Raw genomic sequence first — 20,118 nt, forward strand, 5'->3', positions numbered from 1 at the left:
CAAATCACAGTATTAATTGGTATTGCAGGAAAAAAATAATTTGTGTCAATCGCCTCGTAGTTTTGCTTGTATAATATGTGTGTGAAGTTGTGTGGAAAGTAATGTTTTCCATTTTATTACCTAGCAAAAAACAGCATTACTAATATACTACACTATTACTATCTATTTTTTGCAGGTTTGCTTTCAGTAAATTCAAAATGTAACATTGCTTCCACCACCTGAATGATAATATCAATAGCAAAAATCCATAGGCACATAGGTTAGCAATTAGCATCTATGTGGCGATGTTTACAATTCTAGCAACGGCCATACCCACCTATACATATCTGAACACAAACAGCAACATATGTAGACAGGCCGTGTAACAATATTCACACAGGCATATATTCTTAATCCTCTGCGAAGAATGGCTAATATTACTGCCTGACTGGCGTTTATTTCGAAGGGTAAAGATGATTTGAAATACTCTTAACTCAAGGCAGAACTGTCTCTATTTTTTACTCTCTTCGTCCCCGCTAATCTTCTCCGACAGTAGGATGCAGAACACTATGGCCGCCAACGCCGTGGATGCCGCTTCATACATCTTTCACATAAGGCGGCTCCACTTTCTCACGCCTCGTAGGACGATGAAGGAGAGAGAGCGAGAGAGCGGACGCGGCTAACCCACATACTGAGTCGTGAAGAAAGAATCACCCTTTGTCTCGCTTCTTTCCCCGCCTCTTCAGCGTCGTGAGGTACTCCCCGAATATCGTGCCACTCTGGTCGAATCTCATCAGGATAATAATTATTCACACGCGGGCATCTGCTTCTCCTTCTGTTGACCTCCCTTCAATCCTCCCCTTGTGACGTGAGGCATGAAAAGATGGGCGGTCAGAAAAAAAAAGGGAATCTATTTTTTTGTGTTTTTCGAGGCGTATTACCAAAAAAAAATTTGCTGTGGGAACAAATGTGAAAAATCAATATATAAACACAAATGACTTTGAGTTCTTAACGAGCAATTGTGTTCTTAACCAACACAAATCTAATGCTTGCCCCTTTTCCCCTCATCAACATTTTTAATACCAACTGCGCCGTTCACGCCTGTCCTGTATCATCACTGTCTTCGCCTCCATGCGCGATGAAGCTCATATACGGTCCTCTGACACACGCTAAGCTATAAATAGCCATTGGTCTTTGCATGAAACATGTTCCCTTACAAGAGGAGTACAAGAACTTTTACACGCATGTTGGGTTAATTAAAAACTCTACATTGTCCATAAATGTTAATGTAATGTGTATTTCAATGAGGGAAAGTAGCCCTCCGTCGTAAAACATACAGTAGTGACATAAGCAGTTTGTCACGCTCCATCAATTGCATGGCCACTAGTGTGCCCGTCCGTCTTGGCGACCTTGAGGTAGTACAAGACAGAGACGGATATACAGTATTTTGAATGGAGGGATCAGCTCCTCCATACGGCACTAATATTAGTTGTTTGTTGCAGAGGATGAAGAATTTATGACAGCGAGTTCTGTGACATTGTCTGTTTCCATGCGTTGCTGCATATGCTTGTGTTCGAATATCCTTTGATTCGCGACATAGATGCTTTTTATATAGCGTTAGCGCGTCAAATAGCAATTTCCCATTATCTGTTCGCCTTAGCATTAAGCTAATAGACTAAAGGCTAACAACCTTTAAGTCGTTTGAATTCGGAGACTCTACTGGATTTAATCTGTAATAAACTAAAATAAAAGTAGCATCGGTGAAAATCTCTCACGCGTATGCAGAACGGATTTGCATTGCGTGTGAAAATGTTAGGGAGGGGGAGCGCCTCGTCGTCTTCGCCACAGCTGGGGGGGGGGCTATGCAGCGCGCATATTCAGATTGGTGAGGAGGGTGCAAAAAATAGAATTTTCAAGGGCTTGAGCGGAAATGGTTCAATTGGTACAGTTAGTCAACCGTAGCAGGCAGGGGCATGTGTTCATTAAAGATGAAAACGTTGCATCTTTTATTATAGATGAAAATGGAAAAAAAAGACTCCAATGTACCAAAATAGGAATACGTCAATGAAACATACATGACTGTGTTTTAGTTTTACGTACTCACAGTAGATGTGTGTGTGTGTGTGTGTGTGATGGTGCACGTGGGGTCTTTCCCCACAGCGGTGTCGTTCCTTTCTGAGGTGCCGCTGGTTACCATGGCAGCAGCATCCTCTCCCATCCTTTTTCCTCCCTCTTGCCTTCTGTTTCTCTCCTCCCAGCATCTTCTCTTTCTCTCCTTTTTTTCTTCTGTCGACCTCATTCTCTCGCGCCGAACCAAGAAGCAGGCCAGCGACCTTTTCTTTTTTTCTTCCCCTTTTTCGTTACGTGACACATCAAGCAGGGTTTCCCTCCTCCGGTGGGAGGACTCATGGCAGGCGGCGATGAAAATGTCAAACACGGCGACCGAGTGGAATTGTTGTAATAATGAGGCACATTCGTCATGCGGTTGACAGAAGAATGTGTTTATGTCAAACGTTTTGATTTCATAATCATGATAATATTGCCTTGTAAGACTGCTTCAATTTGACAAATGGATTTAGTTCTGGTCTTCAGGTGAAGTGATCTCATGTCATCTCTGGAGATTTCAGATAAGGTTAAAATGTAATTGTTAAACGACTCCATAGTGCTTTTGAAGGTTTGTTTTTATTTAGATTTGTTAATTCTTCTTCTTCTTATTTATTTTTTATGATTTAGATTTGGATGGTTTGTGTGTACGTCCTCACAAAGCCAGCAGTACAAACGTGACGACTGCACTGTGTGCGTGCGCCCCAAGATGGCGGAGGCCAGCCAGCGGCTGATCAATACGGACTGTGAGTGATGACCATAATGGGACCCTGCCCTGCCTGCCATGGGACGTCGAAAAAGTGATGCCGCCTGCATGAGGGAGGAGATTGTGTGTGTGTGATCTCCCGTGTGTGTGTGTTGGTTCCATTGCAGGGCCACATGTGCAAGGTGTGGATTGTGAGCAGACGCCCGGTCTCGGTCCCTGCACTGGGTGTACGATAACGATAATTCAATTGAACTGGCGGGGCCCAACCTGTGGGACTTGCTTCTTGTGGGTACGTGTGTTTGTGTGTGTGGTTTTGTCTTTGCTACATTGTGGGGCCCATACACACGTGTTTTTCCAGGTTTAACTACCATTGTGGGGACTAACTTGAAATTGTGGGGACATTTTGGTGGTCCCCACTAGTTCAGACCTCTTTTTGAGGGTCAAGACTTGGTTTTAGAGTTTAGGTTTGAATTAGCTTATGGTTGAGGTTAGGGTAAGAAAGGGGTAGGCAAACATTTTTGATGTTTGGGGTTAGGGGAAGGGGCTAGGATATGCATCATGTCAATGAGATGTCCCCATGATGATACAAAGACAAGTGTGTGTGTGCGTGTGCGTGTAACCTGATCACCTCAGGTCTGAATGAACAAGAGAGTGAGGTCTGCACCACTGTGTGTGTGTGTGTGTATGAGTGTTTGTATTTACTTTTATACGTCCTCTTTTCCTACTGCTGCATTTTTATTTTTTACTTCAATTATTTAAGTGGTCTTTTTTTTAATGTAAATCCTTTAGATTTGCCATATAGTCGATTCAGTCCCTGTATTTCTGACCGTCAATGACACATCAGAATTTTTTTACATTCAGCTGTCACAATTGGGATATGTGTCATGGCAGCGTAAAGAGAAAAAATTGGATGGAATTTCATATTCATACCTTCTTTATCCTCTGATGGAACAACAAATATATTAGTGCTGAAGTGATTAGCTCAAGATGCTTAGATGACTAAATGATGGGAAACACTATAAGCTAATGACTAGCATCTATGTGATGAAGTTGTTACCCGCTAACCTGTAAACAGCTAAACATATAGACAGGCTGTATAACGATACTCACTATATTCTTAATCCTCTGCGAAGAATGATTAATATTACTGCTGTACTGAGAATCTGAGAAAGGATCTGAACCTTGCTGTGTTTTTTGGAGGTGAGGGCTGAAAGTGATTATTGGCATTTCCTTGAGTTACACGCATAGTCACAGAACAAATTCATCTTATATCTCAAGGCATGGAAACAGAAAAACACTTGCAGTGTTAATCCAGTTTATGTAATCTGATGAACAAATGGAATCTTTAAAAAAAACATCCCTCTTCTCTGCTATGTTTCGTGTACTCCCCCACTCGCCGTGGCGGGTCGTTGGCAGCCGGAACTTCTCTCTTGGCCAAGCGCAAACAAATGGCAGCCTCCCTCAGCGTGGTTTTGTGACACACACACACGCTTAGCCTGCACCACGTGCAGTAGTGCACACGCTGTACGAACGCTCTCCAATGCTAATTTGAGCAGTCAGTCATGCATGCACGTGTATGAAGGATTCATGACCACACACACAGACGGAAGTGCAGTCAAACGGCGCTATTAGCATAAGCCTGTTTCAATATGAATCGCCATCGAGCTCCGCATTCTCTTGCCTGCTCTCCCAGTGGAGATGGTGCCGTGGCCCGCTTTCCCTCAAACTGGGTGCAAGCAGGCTGCATTCCAGCCCACGAGTCCCAGGTTGGCCGCTCGTGGTGACAATGTAATGAGGTGAAAGCAATATGTCGCCCGCCTTCCTCCCCGTTTTGCAGCCCGCACTCGCTCATGTGTCTCCCTTAAGTCTACAAAGGCTGCTCGTCACACACCTCACTCGCATCGGCGCAGAGTTTGATTAATGACCCCCCCCCCACCCCCCAACCGACAGCCGTACGCCACCATCGAAATATGACACTCATCTATCTGTTCTCGTTGAAGATGTTTGCATGAAAAGGAGCGAGCGCAGAGGTCAAATCGGGAGGGGGTTTGGCGCCACAGGAGGTCACATGAAAGATTGTGCGATGATGAACTGGGGAGGGTGATAATTTGAATATGCAAATATAGCAAGAAAATAGTATTTGCATGCCAGTTTGTGTTGTAATGTGGCATCGGCTCAGTCAGCACATGATCATTTTGTTGGCCTGTATACTGACTCTTACCCTGCTTTGGTTGTGCCGGTCTCCATCATTTTCTGTATTTAACCCTTCTTTTATGTTGTAGGTTAAAATGACCCACTTTCAAGTTTTTACAACAAATGTCTCTTCTTTTTTTTTTTTGCTATGAAACTTGGCACCAACAGACCATAACAAATGGTTCATTTTGGCATATTTGCAATCAAAACAGTTAATGAGCTGTGAAAATGTTCTATGGATGCCAACAAATTATTTATTTTTTTTGCTATGAAATTTCACATCAACAGACTAAAAAAAAGGTTAATTTCCACAAACGTGCAATGAAAACAGGTAATAATAAACTAAAAACAATGTTCTTTGGCTTGTTTTGGAATATTTTTGGAACATGATAAGGGTGAAAACGTACAAATGTACCTTTTTGTTATGAAACTTCTCATCAACAGACAATCAAAATGGTTCACAATTAAATTAATAAATATTAAATGTTGATCAGAATGTTTTTGGAACATACATAGCACGGGTCCAATTGACCCATTTTAAAATTGAGAAACTACAAATTTGTAGTTTTCCACTATGAAACGTCTCATCAACAGACAATTAAAATGGTTACCGTTGTGTACCGGAATGCTTTTGTAAAATTAAACACAAAGCGTGTCAAACTGACCTTGAAAATAAAGAGCATTTCCATAATTTTTCTAAATCATTCAGCCCTAGTCTGCAGTGGCAGTGAACTCAATTAAACTCAATATGCAGCACAAAAAGTAGAAAAAAAATAATCCTAAAAGAGGCCTCAAGCTTTTTAATGCCACTCCCGGTTGAAGTTTGCTGTCAAACTGAGCATAAAACAAAGGGAATTACGTCTTGTGTATTTAAAACAACCCAACAACTTTACCTTCAGAATGCCCCCACTAGCTTAATGCTAGCGCATAATGGCAATCACCATTGATGGACGAACACGTAACATTGATAGTTATGGTGTTAAAACCCAAGATCTATCAAAACTCACATCTTTAGATTAGATTAAAAAAAACACCTTGGAGGATGACGCAATCCAGTGGCACACCAAGTTATCACGGCAAAACGACTTTTGATATGGAAGAAATATTGACTGCTATCACTTCTCCTCTCATTTTCACTTATTTTCGTTTGTTTATCCCGTGTGCTTTTCCTCGGAGGAAACCGATTGCTTTCCAGACAATTCCAGACACATGTCAGGCGTACAAGTAGAGATTTGAGGACATAGTCGTGATGAAATATCAGTGCAATATCAGCAGATATACTTGAGGGGGGGAAAACCTCACCAGAATTGGAGTAGATTTGTAATGGAGCATTTTTCATCCAATTTTGTCACAATTCCTTGTTTTTCTTTCCTTGCTTGTAGCACATGTTGCCGGCATATTTGCTTTGGCCGGTATGCCGCAGCAGGCAGTCGCAACGTCGGGCTTCCGTGCCCCTCGTCCGTCGAGCTTTCGCTGCATCCTCTTCAAGCTATTTATGGCGCACACACTCATACTCGCCGGGGGGGGGGGGGGGGGGGGGTATAATAGCCTTCATAGGAAGAGACTTTCATTGCTGTTGATCAATGTGGACTGGGGTGAGATTTGATCAAATTGTCTCAGCTGGTGCCAAGCAATTTTGGCCTAATCATGTCAGAGACCTTTTAAGACATCTGGGAACTGTTTTAAATTGTGGAGAGAAAAAAAAAGCTCAATGTGTCTTGTTTAAAGGTTAAAGGTTAAAGGCTTAGGGTGAGCAGACGTCCCAGTTCACCTGGGATAGTCTACTTCCTGCTTCCGTGTTGAAGAATCATGGGAAATGGAGTCCTACTCGCCTAAATCCGCGCTGTCACTGGTCAGATCCAATGCAAGCGGAGCATATCTGGCGGCATATTTCCAATGCTAATGCCGGAGCGGCGCTAGGTAAACGGCACGGCCATCTTCCAATAGCTGACGGGGCCGAGCAAAAAAGGTTGGATAATGGTGAGTGCATTGTCTTGTTTAGCACTGTTGAACTGTCAACCAAGAGTACGTTTCACATTAGCCAAAGTAATAACACAACCGCCGGTCTGAACAATTAACAGCGTCCCATCACTGGTGAGCTATTTTTAGAACAGACCCGTGGGCTACTCATGTTGTCCTTGTTGCTAACTTGTACTCGTTGGCACATTTTTTCCCTTTTTTTTTAAGGACAATGTTCATTAATCAACGACGCAGGCATCCATGTTTGCAGTGACTCTTTTGTCTTGCTTCCTCCCGCCTCTGTGCGTAGCTGCTCACTCCTCCCCTCTATGCTAAATGAGGTGGGGAAAAAACCATTGGAGGCAATTAATAGAGCTTGTTACTTGTGTTTGTAAAAGAAAATACATGGGAAGAGAACCTCGGAAGGAAAATCTCGCATTAAATCACAATCGCAATATTGAGAAAAAAAAAATCCTTCATTACAATGAGATTTTTTTGTATGACCTTTAAAGTTCAGAAGCCATGCGGTACAAGTGTGACCGTTGATTTTGCATGCAATATATCCCTGGTGGGCTTGAAATCTACATCTAGTCAGGGTCAGACAACATTCCTCTTCGTCACCAGTCGGTGTGTCTAGTGGCTAGCATGTCATGTTAGCGTCAGCGCTCCAGCCAGCCATGCATGTCACCGTGCCTTGGCCTGGCCTGCAATGGGAACAGCACTATCAGCACTTTGTCTCCTCTCACTCGTTGATGGTGGCAATGTGTGTGCGTGCGCGCGTGCGTTTGGGACGGCCGACTGCGGGCTCGAATGTTAACAAAACACACTCTCCGCCTCCGTCTTGGCTTGGCCTGTTGGTGAGTTTGTGTGCAGCCAGCAGTCCTGAAAAGCTTCATCAGCTAAATTACTGGAAGTTAGCTGTCTTTGTCAATTACGTCTTCACATAGCCAACGCTGCCGAGTGTACTTCCTTTATATCTCCCCCATTTTGTCAGCTTTCATTTTGCGCATTTGTCTTCTCTCTGGGCATGACATCGCTTCCATTCATCTACATACATATGCGGCTAATTACATTATCTATACAGCTCCCTGCACTTCCTCCACTGCTATTCGCAGGGCAGGCCTTTGGTGCATTTCTCTTTCGTGGCACAGCAGAGGTTAGGGGGGGGATGTAAGAGTCACAGGACACTTGGACCCTCAGGTTATGGGATGAGCAATTATGTCTGTCTTTACTTCTTTAAAAATTAAAGCACACTACATATATGGCCCCGGAAATGTAATCTTGCCCCCCAAGTATCAAATCAAAGTACGTGTAACCTTATCATTCATAGCTTGTGCTGCTGTCACTATCGAATATTTTTAGAATCGATTAATCTATCAATAATTTAATCGACTATGTTGATTCATTTTAATTTTGCCTTAAGTGTATTACAAAAGCATTTTCCCCCTGATTACTGTTTATTAACCAATAATTGGTGTTTATTTCATACTTCGTATGCGTATTAAGAAATGATAACAAAAAAAGGGGCTAATGCTGTACTATGTTACCAATTCGATCATTGTTCTCCAAAGTAAAAACAGATGTTTGCAAATGTCTTATTTTGATTAAACGCAGAAGATAATCAGTCTTCTTTCATGAAGGACTACAGTAATCACTGAACAATTACTGTTGATTCGCTGAAAGCAGAGGATTTGGACAATTTAAAATAAAAAATGGCTCCAAACGATGACTTCATTATTAAAATAGTTGTCGATGAATTTGATAATCGAATACTTGTCGATTAATCGGTTAATTTTGACAGCTAATATAAGCTTAAAAATAAGCTTCTAATAGCGTGTTGTTAAATGCCACAAGTGTGTCGCTATTGTAAACATGTCTTGTAAACTACCCATCCAGCATTCTGCCAATTGTACAATTTTAAAACGACAAATTCATCAAATTAATTCATTTTTTTGCCCAGCCCTTAGGCCATGGTTTTGTCACCTGAAAGCATTTCCATCACGTATTTGTACTGACTGTGAGTCACACATGAGCTGCTTTCCGAGGGCACTTACTTGATCAAATCAGGCTTGCAGATGGCTTTGTTTCCAAGACAACGCCATTCTCATTATCAGTCGTCATTATTGAGTTAACCCACTCTGCTGGGCGTTTGTTTTTTTAAAGTATTTGTTAATATTGTGCTGTAAGACGACACCGGCTTCTCGCCATCAGCCGCGCGAGTGTCTTGTTTACAAGACAAGGTTCAATTAGTGTGACTCATGTGACTTTTAGGAGGCTCATTTTTCATTTGCCGACCACGTTTGCCGCCTTGCATGTGTCGTGTGTTACACGCTTATCTGTGCGCCCATGCAGATGTGACCCAGAGAGAGAGTGAGTCATATTGATAAGGTCACATGGGCTGCTGCTGTTCGAGGTCTGACACAACAATCGCTCCACTTTGTGTGTATGTATGCGCGCTGAAGAAATAATGGTTTGCGTCACATCTTTTTCATAAATTTTGGATGACATGGATGTGAAAGCAAAAGAGAAAGCACCATACAAATTGCATTATTATTATTATTATTATCATTATTATTATTATTATTATTATTATTATGTCCCCCTGAAAAAAATGTCTGGAGCTTGAAAACACTGTAATGTGCATGCCAGGCCAGTAGCAGGCAATGTTACATACACATATCACAATAATGATGCACATATTATTGGATATCCATTCTGACTGTGTCAATTAAGCTAAACATGATTTCTTTGTTCTGGCTGATGAGTGTATATTGTCATCGTTGTTTATATATCGTTGCGTGTGCGCATGCCTTTGTCGCTGCCCTCAGCTGCTCTCGAGCATTCCCAATGGAGCAGCGGTAACAACAGGGGATCATAAACAGCAGCTGTGCCTGTTTAGGCCACACAGTGCACCCCACCAGCCCGATGAATTTATACAACATTCTCCCAGCTAACTTGAGAGAAATTCTCATCTCACGCTTTCATATTAGAAATACAGGATGCTATACTTCTGGAGGACCAAAACTGCAAAAATTCTAAATAAATAAATGACTAAATAAATAAATAAATGACTAAAAAGTGAAAGTAAAAACGGATATTAAAAAAATATAATTCAAACATTAAATATATATATATATATATATATATATATATATATATATATATATATATATATATATATATATATATATATATATATATATATATATATATATATATATATATATATTTATATAATACATTTGTTGTTTTTATTTCCATTTATATTTATTTTTTGGGATTTAATTTTCGAATTGTATATTTTTTTACATGTGTTTTTATTTTCACTTTTAGTCATTTATTTAGTCATTTATTTATTTTGAATTTTGGCCGTTTTTAGGTCCTCCGTACCCTCATGTTCTGGCCAGCCAATTAGATGGGCATTTGATTCTGCTTTCGGGAATATGAAAATCACTCACTGAATGTTCTGAACTCCTGTTTCAATGCTGTATTGTGAGCAGTGTAATTGCCTGGAGGAGTTGTGCCATTGCGTAGGTCGACAGCATATGAATGCAGGCTTCAGCTGACGTCAATTTTGTCTTCCTTTGGCAGTAGATGGAGAGTTTAACTGTCAATTACTCCTTTCCATGAAGAAAAATTTAGCATCTACAATCATGGAAATTCTCCTCATGACACTGTCAAAATGAGAGTAAAGTCAATGGAAAACAGAAAGGTACGTCGCGTTGATAGGATGGTATTAACTGTCCTACCGTCTCGAACCATACATGCAGCTTTAATGTTTGTTCCTATGGTAACTGTAACCAGAGACACCATGTTGGTGTTCAATCACATAGGGAGGTCAGCCATTGTTCTTCGCAATCAGATCATCTATCACACCCACTCGCTGACCTGAAATTTCATACACGTCCTGCTGGGCGGCCACACACCAGATCACACTTGAGCTTCACGTGGTTCAAGCGGTTTACAACTTCTTTGTAAATGAAAATGACAAATAATTGTTTGTATGTAATGTCGTAGTACACACACCACTTACGGTCCTTACTGTATGCTCAGTTCACGCCAATACAGGCAGTAGAGTGATGTGCAGCCTCTTGATTGTTGGTTAATTTTGTTTGGAATAAAGTTAAAATGCACCCAGAAAAGAAAGACCAAATGGCTGTGACTTGCGGTGTTCCCCAAGGTTCAATTGTAGGACCCCTGCCATTCAATCTGTACACGCTTCCTCACAGCCTGAGGCTGTGGCCCATATCACATTTGCAGCTTGTGTTCAGATGGATATTCAAATCACATACAGACGTTGAAGTATTCAAAATAAAATAATGTTGCTGCATTTTAAGGAATCCATCCTCTTCTTATTGTTGCCAACAAGCTGGTACTCTGGTCACATTTATCTGTATTGCTGCAACGTGGTGAGCTTTCCACCTTGAGGCTATTTTTACTTTGAGGCAGACTGCATTATTTATTCATCAAAACCCAACCCTAGATTACGACTGACCTATTTGTATTTTTTCCCAGTACCAAAAGCTCTCAAAGTCGTGGTTATTTTCACCTCAATCAGACAACTTCTTACATCCCACATTTCTTTTTGTCCTCATCTCGCCTGTCCTCCTTTCGCCTCCTTGACATCCAGGCACCGTTGGTTGCTATGGTGAGGGTGTGGGTGCAAAAAATGGAGGACAGCGATTGTAAAAGTAGCGCAGACAAGAGAAGGATGTGGGCTAGGCAACAAAAATTGGACGAAAGGCAGCAGCGAATCAACTGAAGATATTGAAGGTCAGGGTTCTGTCGGCTTATTAGCGGACCTCATAACATGAACTGGGTACGAGAACAACGGCAGTGTCACATGTTCTGGTTCCGTCTGTCTTGATGATTCAGCGGTGCCACCAAGTTTGTCTCCATGGAGCGTGACACCTCCGACGTAACCTCCACGTCAGCGCTCCACGTTGTCATGGTAATCCAATCATTTAGTTGTGTCTCTAGACGGAGGCAGCGGACCCTTTTTCGACTTCCACCGAGGGCCATGCTAAAGAAACATCATGTACCAATTTCTTCCGCAAAAGCGGTTTATTAGCATATGAAGCTGTTGTTCACATTTCGAAAAAAAAATTGCCATAGGTGAGTGGCTCTCAAACTTTTTACACCAAGTATCACCTGTGAAAATACTTTACTGGCAGGAAGGTGCATCTTCTGTTTACCCTTCAGAATCTCAAACCGCCTGTTTATTCAGCAAATGTGGCTTCTGGGCCCACTCTGCCCTTCTCTCCTTCTTTGTGCTTGTGTCCTTGTGTTGCGTGCTGTTGTTGAAACCCTCTGAGACTGTGCTGTCAAGTGCCGATATGGGCCCAACAACTCCTATAGGGCCTTTATTATGACCCCCCCCCCCCCCCCCCAGATATCCTCGCACACGAAAATAGAAATGAATCAATGTGCAACAGCAAGGTTACTACTTTTTTTTTTGTGGACAAAAAGATCTCGAGTCATAAATGATGCAGTACTGTATATCAGATACAAGTCGTTGTCGAGTAGATTTGCTAAGGCTTATGAGTAAAAAATTTAAGATATGAGTGCTAGATGGTGGCAGTGAACTCAACTCAGTTCACTTCACAACAAGCAACAGTTGGGCAGATTATGAACAATTCTTCCAAAAACGAAGCGTTTATGCAATGCCGCTCCCAGTTGACATTATTGCCAAATTAAACCTAAAACAAAGATAACTTTTGTTGTGTAATTAAGACAGCCACATAGCATTGCCTACCATTACCTTGAGGCTAACAAACAATGCAAAACGGTGTAAACCAGTGGTGTCAAACATACGGCCCGCGAGGCCGGATCAGCCCCGCAAAGGGGTTTAATCTGGCCCGCAAGATGATTTTGTAACGTAAAAAAAAATAATTATCAGCTGGCCACAATCAAAACATATAAATTTGGAATTGCTCTGGATGTCATTATTTTACACATCACCTAAAGTTACAGTTTGTTTAAAAAAAATAAAAATAAAATCATAGACCGACATAAACGTGTTAAATGTGACACAAACTCAATTACTGGTAACATAAACACATATGACAAGGATTAACGTTCTTATAACTTCATTAACTGTGCCACACAATGCATTCTGAGAACAATATAGATGCAAAACGGGTAGCTACAACACGTCCGGAACTCATACAGGCAATGTGTTGCTGCGTTCCATTTGCATTTGTATGTGTTTTTTTTTTTGACAATATAATTACAATTGCGCCCCGTAATGTAGGGCTAACCCACAAATAGCGAAAATTTGCGTAAAATTGACGGCAATTGTTTTTAAGTTATATACCATGACATTACCGATCCGGCCCGCTTGGTAATATATTTTCCTCCAGGTGGACCTTGAGCTAATATGAGTTTGACACCCCTGGTGTAAACGCTAAACGGATAAACAAAGACAATCGCTAGTTGCAGTGTCATAGCCCTATAATGAATGTATTTATTGTTTGAACACAAATAATGCACCAGCACATCTCGACAGATATAACAATGCTCATAGGCATCTATTTATTCTTTAGCCTCAGCAAAATGCTATCATTGTAGCAGCTTACAGTAGTTGTGAAAGTCATCTTCGTTTTGTATTATACTGCCCCCTGGTGGTCCAGTTGTGCACACCAGGAGGAGCTGCGATTAATTTAATTTAATCATGATGCAAACATTCCTTACATTCTATTATTCCGCAAATTTTCCTTATTAAAAGTAAAAACAAATGTTTTTTAAGGTTTTTTTTACGGAAGCTGGAGTGGAACAATGACATTTACCTTCATTTCAGTGGGGAAAGATAATTCAGCTAGCGATAGCGGGCACCTTTACAGATGGCCATTGACTAGTTCAACCCCGATGTAATATAATATCTGCATTTTTAGAGGAAGCAATAACGATCACCTTTGTGGTTTGATGCTTAGTGAAGGTAATAAAAATAGACCCCAGGTACAATTTTAATTATGTTATTAACAGTTTCTGCAGTTTGGTCATCCCAAACAAAACGCTCCTTATGAATTGTTAGAACAAAGGCTTGAAAGTCCCAGCGGTCATGGTCATTCGTTTATTGTCTGCAGCAGAGAGGTGTTACAAGAAACAAACAATAGCGCATTGTGTGCAAGGACTGACATTTGTAAATTGCGCTTTTCAAAGTAAGAGCCTGTTTGTAAGTGTTAGCAGCTGCCTCAGCACAGCAAGTCTTCCGGTCGATTCCTCAATTTGGAACAGACTGAAAGGTCTTTTCCGACTGCGCTCACGTTTGACCAAGCCGAGCCTCTTCCACGCAAAATTGAGCTGAACTATAGATCTGGCATTTATGCGCTCCTGCCTTTTATTCAATACACAGCGAGGACAGGATACAGTAATCAGACACCTAGATTACTTCAGTGCCAGCAATCTGGTGTGAAGACAGCAACATTCGCTTTCAACGCAACAGCACAGATGTCATGTCAGGTGTTAAACTTGTTCTGATGTTACCTCTGAAGGTACTTTGTACTTCATACAGTGATTCTGAAAATCACAATCACATCTACTGGAAGGTTAAAGATGGCATCTCCGCATTACCCAGGATCCTTTACACTTTAATCAACCTGAGAGACTGTTGCTTGAATGCTTTGATAGGTGCTGCTGTTTTGGTTAGCAACAGGATGATCACATCAGTGTGTGTAAACTAAACTGAAATCATACGCCCATGACATCATCAGCCAGGCCGGCTAAAGATCCAAAGCCACTTTCATATTGCAGGATATATTTTTGAGCACTTTTCAACACACTTGATCGATGTCCTTCTTTCAATGATCCTATCTAATTGTTTCTAGTGCGTCTTGGTGTCTGAATGCATCAATGCGCGCCTGTTTATGCCGGCTAAATGGCTGCCTCCGACTTGGCAGAGCTCACTTTAGACCGAGCTGTGCATCTCAATGAAGCCTGCTGCAGTGTGAGTCAAAGCATGTCAACGCCGAGGGAGCATTCGAGCCACGGGCTAAGGTGTATTTAAGACGTACATTTGCCGCTCAGAGGTCATTTGAGGCTCTCCGTATTGAAAAATAGTCCATTTTGGTCCCAAGTGGTCCGCGTGCCCAATGTCATTATGGGTAATTACCAGGCTGAAAAAAATGGTCATGGTGACTCAGTGTTTGTGAGATGTGGTAGTGAAAGCGTGTGTGCGAGTAGCTTGTGTGTGATGGAAAGTAAAATATTCCACAACACTGCGGTTTGCTTGTCCATGTCACATATTCTCATAGTTGTCTGTAAATGTGCAGTCCAGTAAGATTTAATGGCAAATGTGGATTGACACGACTACTTATCATGTAGCTTAATCATTTAAAGACATTAAAGTCCATTCAGTGGCCGATCCTCAATATGAAGAACGAAGAGTACGATCTCGTGAACTCGCCAAGTGCGATCTTCCTAACAACGTACACGAGAGCGTTCTTTCGAAGAACGCGAGTCTCTTTGTAAATTACAACAACTGTATACTTGTTAACTTCCCCTCTGATGCATTCTTGGTTTAAGCTAGCTGACAAGAACAAAATGGAGGAATTCTGTGCGTTCTCGCTTTATTTGTACAGTACTTTGATGACATTTCATGAGATCACAAAAATGTAAGAACGGACAAAAACACCAATTGAGAAACAGGTAGTGTGATTGAGGTGCTAATGCTAGCTGCTAGCTAGCCTGCAGTCGAAACAGGTAGTGTGATTGAGGTGCTAATGCTAGCTGCTAGCTAGCCTGCCGTCGCAGTTATTTGTTGTAAGAGGTCGAGTCTTCCATCAATTTTAAAGTTAGTTAAGATTCCTATTGAGATGAATGAAAATGCCAGCATGCAGGCTCAGCTGATCTGAGAGCTCATGAATGCAACACTAATATGTCATTCTATGCAGAGGACAAATAATATAAGATTTTGAGTACTGTTACATTGCCAGCACATGTTGCTGTGTCATTTGTGTTCAATCAATTGCTTAAAGGGTTAAATCACAGATGCTATTTAGCGTTAGCATGAAGCTAGCATTTGTATCTCAAGTGTGCTATTGCAAGTCAAAGCAGAAAATCGACTCTATAACTATTTACTCAATATTTGATATCTGAAAGGAATTATTACATTTTCAACCCCCTTTTAAAGAAACACATATGCTTCCTTGTCCCATATGAAAGAACACACGTGCCTTGTCATCTATAATTTATTAGCACAACAAGTGAAACAAAATGGAACCGGATGTTGTGCCACAAAGCACGACGCTGAGCAGCGAATTCCCCTCAAAGCCACAAAAGGCACATTAACAGCAAACGCCGCATGCTACATACACAGTCCACGGATCCTCGTGCAAAGAATATCCAAATGGATGAAGACGAGCGCAGGATTGAAAAGAATATAGAACAGAGGTGAAGATGAGGCAGCTGCTGCGTCGAGGTGGCCACCGTTGACTTGGCAACCAAATCTCTGGGGCTGAGTTCGGAACACACTGATCATTTATTCAATTTTGTCAGAATTTATTTATTTTTGTTAAATGTTTATCACAATGCTTTTGGAACATTAAATATAGCCCGGGTTAAATTAATCCATTTTAGAATGTGTTGTTGTTGTTTTTTTTCGCAGTGAAACTTTATCAATAAACAATTAAAATGGTTCATTGTGACATATTTGCATTGAAAACTGTTAATCATGACTTATAATTCATTGTCAGTTTTCTATTGGAACATTAAGCATAGCCCGGGTCAAAATGACCCATTTCAAAGTTAAAGAGAAACAAATAGTATTTCATGATGAAACTTGTTAAAATGGTTCATTTGAAATATTTGCCATGAAAGCGGTTAATAACGTTTATTGGGATGCGTGTTTATCATTAAATATACAGTAGCATGGGCCAAATTGACTCAGAAGCATTATTGCTATTCCCGAGAAACCAACCTAATAGGAGGGTTAATGATAGCTTCACAACTGTATGCCGATTTTTAGGAATCTAAGTAAATACATAATTTTTTTTAAAATTGACATCAAATGAAATAGATGAACATACTGTCATGATGAATTTTTGTAAGGTCACGCCAAGACTGGCATTACTCAGCATATTTGAGATGAATGGGGGTCTTATTAAGGGCTACCTGTGTTTCAACTATACTATTATTATTCATATGTCGGGAGCGAAGGACGTTCTTCTATGATGCAGCTTTTGGCTCCCTTGCCTCCTCTTCCTCCGCTTGCTAATCATTTCTCTCCTTGACACGTCCTCCTCCTTTCCGTCCGTGATCTTTTGCTTCTTTCGTCTGCATTTTGTTGCCGATACATGACCCAGGGGAGCCAGCGATGCAGTAGAACAAATCTGATGGGTTCGATATGTCCTTGTCTAAAATTTCAGTCGTTTGGTCCCTCGTGCTCTCCATCAGGATGGAGATAGAGTTAGCGAGGAAGCGTGCGGCAGGAGGAAAAGCCATCAAACCAATCAGACATCCAGCAGGACTCCATCAAACTCCTCATTCGAACACTGTTGGAGCCTAGCTTGCAGCTGCAGGTGTGTTTGTGTGCGCGCGCAGGCCTCTCTGATTTCAGCGGCCGCTCGCGCTCGCGCGCGTGTGTGAGCTTGTAAATGTTTGATGGGTTTTGATCCAACCATCTGTCCACTACTGCTGCATGGCTGAGACAAAAGGGAGAGACACACAGAGGTCCGGTTACACGGAAGCCTGCCATTGTTTGAAAGGAATATCACATGTTAGCATGTTCCCATATGAGCGGCATCTTAAACAGATGACCTGGTGTGATTTCAGCTTTTAGTCTGAAGAAGATGAAGGCTTTAGCAAATACAGCATAATGGTGTCTTTAGATACGAGGGACTCCACTTATAAGTTTTACGAGATACAAGCCGTCATCTTGCGAGCGCTAATTCAAACTCACGCCACAATAAGCAGCAGTTTGGCAATTAGTGAACAATTGTATTTAAAAAAAGAAAGAAAAGAAAAAGACAGCCTCTGTGTTTAAAACAACCAAACAACTGCCTTATAAATGGCCCTAGCTAAATGAATGCTAACATACAGTGGGAAGGGCTATTGAAATGCTAACGCTTAGCATCACGAGTTGTAGTTTTGGAACCATTCATGGTGTATTAGGCTGTAGGCCTTTTATCTATTGTTATATATATATATATATATACATATAATTGATTCCCATTATAAATACACTAAAAATAAATACTTTTTTTTAAACTTGCAATATGATTCAAAAAATGGGTATAAACCTCCAAGGTGCTAGCTCCTCCCCAAAGAACGGCAATAAAAAATAAAAAAACATTTAAAAATTGATTTTTAATTTTCTTTTAAATATTAAAAAAATCCACAAATAGATGAATCTGTGGGTTCCAAACTAAAATATGTGGGGATTCACTGAATAACACTTTCAACACGCAAACAAGTAGTGTTCAGAACACGCATCGTATACATTTGACTCAAATGTGACATTTGTTATTGGTATCTGGTGTAGGTATTGCTGCATCCCTGTACAGCGGCTGTATATGATTTTAAGCCTGTAACAAAAATGCTATAAATGAAAATGCTTAAAACACATTTTAGATGGATAGATAATCTTCAATATTGTCTCACCTCTTTGCAGCCATGTGATCATCATCATCATCATTATGACCATGCTCTCCATTTATGTTTCAACCGAGCGAAGCTAGCGGATTGATCCCAATATATGCTAAACAGCTTAATATGGATTTTTTTTTTTTGTGGACTGTATTGATTATAGAGCGTCGTGACATTTCAATGCATGAAGCGCCTCGTCGACACGTGTGATTAATGGCGAACTAGACGGGGCACATCCGTTTCACGCTCCTGTGTGTTTACAGTACACTTAGCGGGTGCAAGAAATACATGAGTGTGCATTGGCTGGCCCCTGGAGGTGTGGCCCCTTGCCTACCTACCCCCTTCAGTCCGGTTCCATTTGAACGCATTGATCATCTCGGTGTATTGGAATCAATGGCTGTGAATAGCAAAAGAACCAGAATGTGAACTCTTCAAACTGTGGTCAATAAACTCAAGCGACCACGGTGTGGCCCATGTGGGGGTTGGAAGACCCCTCCCTCTCTTTGCTTTCCTTCCTCGTTGCACACTAGAAAGGTCATTCTGCTCCACAATAACGCTAACGCAGCTCATGAGCAATCATCAAATAGGATTAATGAAATCCTGTAGAGCGGTGATGGCGAACCGGCGGCTCGGTTCAGGCAGTGTTGTGAAATGCCTGCTAGCTTCTTACTAGCATACTGCATAATAATGCTATTGACATGCTAATGTTTAGCATTGACTAAGATGGTTTTAAAACCCTTTAAAACAGATGTTTGAACACAAATGGTTGAGTAACTTTCACATTCTTGTCAATGATATTGGGAGACGTCATTTTGAGTGACGCGCGCCGCCCGCACGCACACGTTGCGGGAGGTGCAGCTGCGCCGTCTGATAAGCGACGCTAGCAAGTCCGCCTCAAGGTTAACGTGATCTTTCAACGCCATTAGCCGAACCGTCATCACACATACACACACATACATTATGCATACATATACATGATGTCTTGATAAACACACCAACACGATGACACACATTTCATTAGTCACTCCCACACGCATACACATGCACAAACACACAAGTGACACTTTAAGGAGGATTTTCCATTATTGATGAGGCCACATGCTCTGTACATTTATTGGGGTGGTGGGCGGCTCCGGTCTGCTTGACTCAGCATTCCTCTGCCTATTGCTCCTTTTTTTTTTTCTTCTTTTTTTTTTTCAGCCTATGTCAGCATGTGTGTGGGTGTGCCTGTGGGTGTGTTTATCAGTGGACACACACAGGAAAAAGACAACAATGGCAAGACAAACACAGACTCACATAGATGGTTAGATTGACTGATAGTTAGATTGATGGGTGGATAGATCAATAAAATATTTTTATTCAGTTGCTTTGATGTGGAGGTAGAAAAAAAAAGAAGTATATATTATTATTACAGCATGTTAAGCTCTATTATGGTTTATTCAAATATTATGCTCGGATTAGCTTGTTGGTGCTAGAAAAGTTTATGCGGCATACATTTCCGAAATATATTTTTTACCTGATAAAGTAAAATGTCAATTTCCCTAAATGGTTCAATTTCAACCTGATGCAGGAATACTGACAACAAGCACAACTGT

Source organism: Leptonotus elevatus, chromosome 16 (genome assembly GCF_054856555.1).
Source record: "Leptonotus elevatus isolate MCC_2025b chromosome 16, RoL_Lele_1.0, whole genome shotgun sequence".
Taxonomy (NCBI): domain Eukaryota; kingdom Metazoa; phylum Chordata; class Actinopteri; order Syngnathiformes; family Syngnathidae; genus Leptonotus; species Leptonotus elevatus.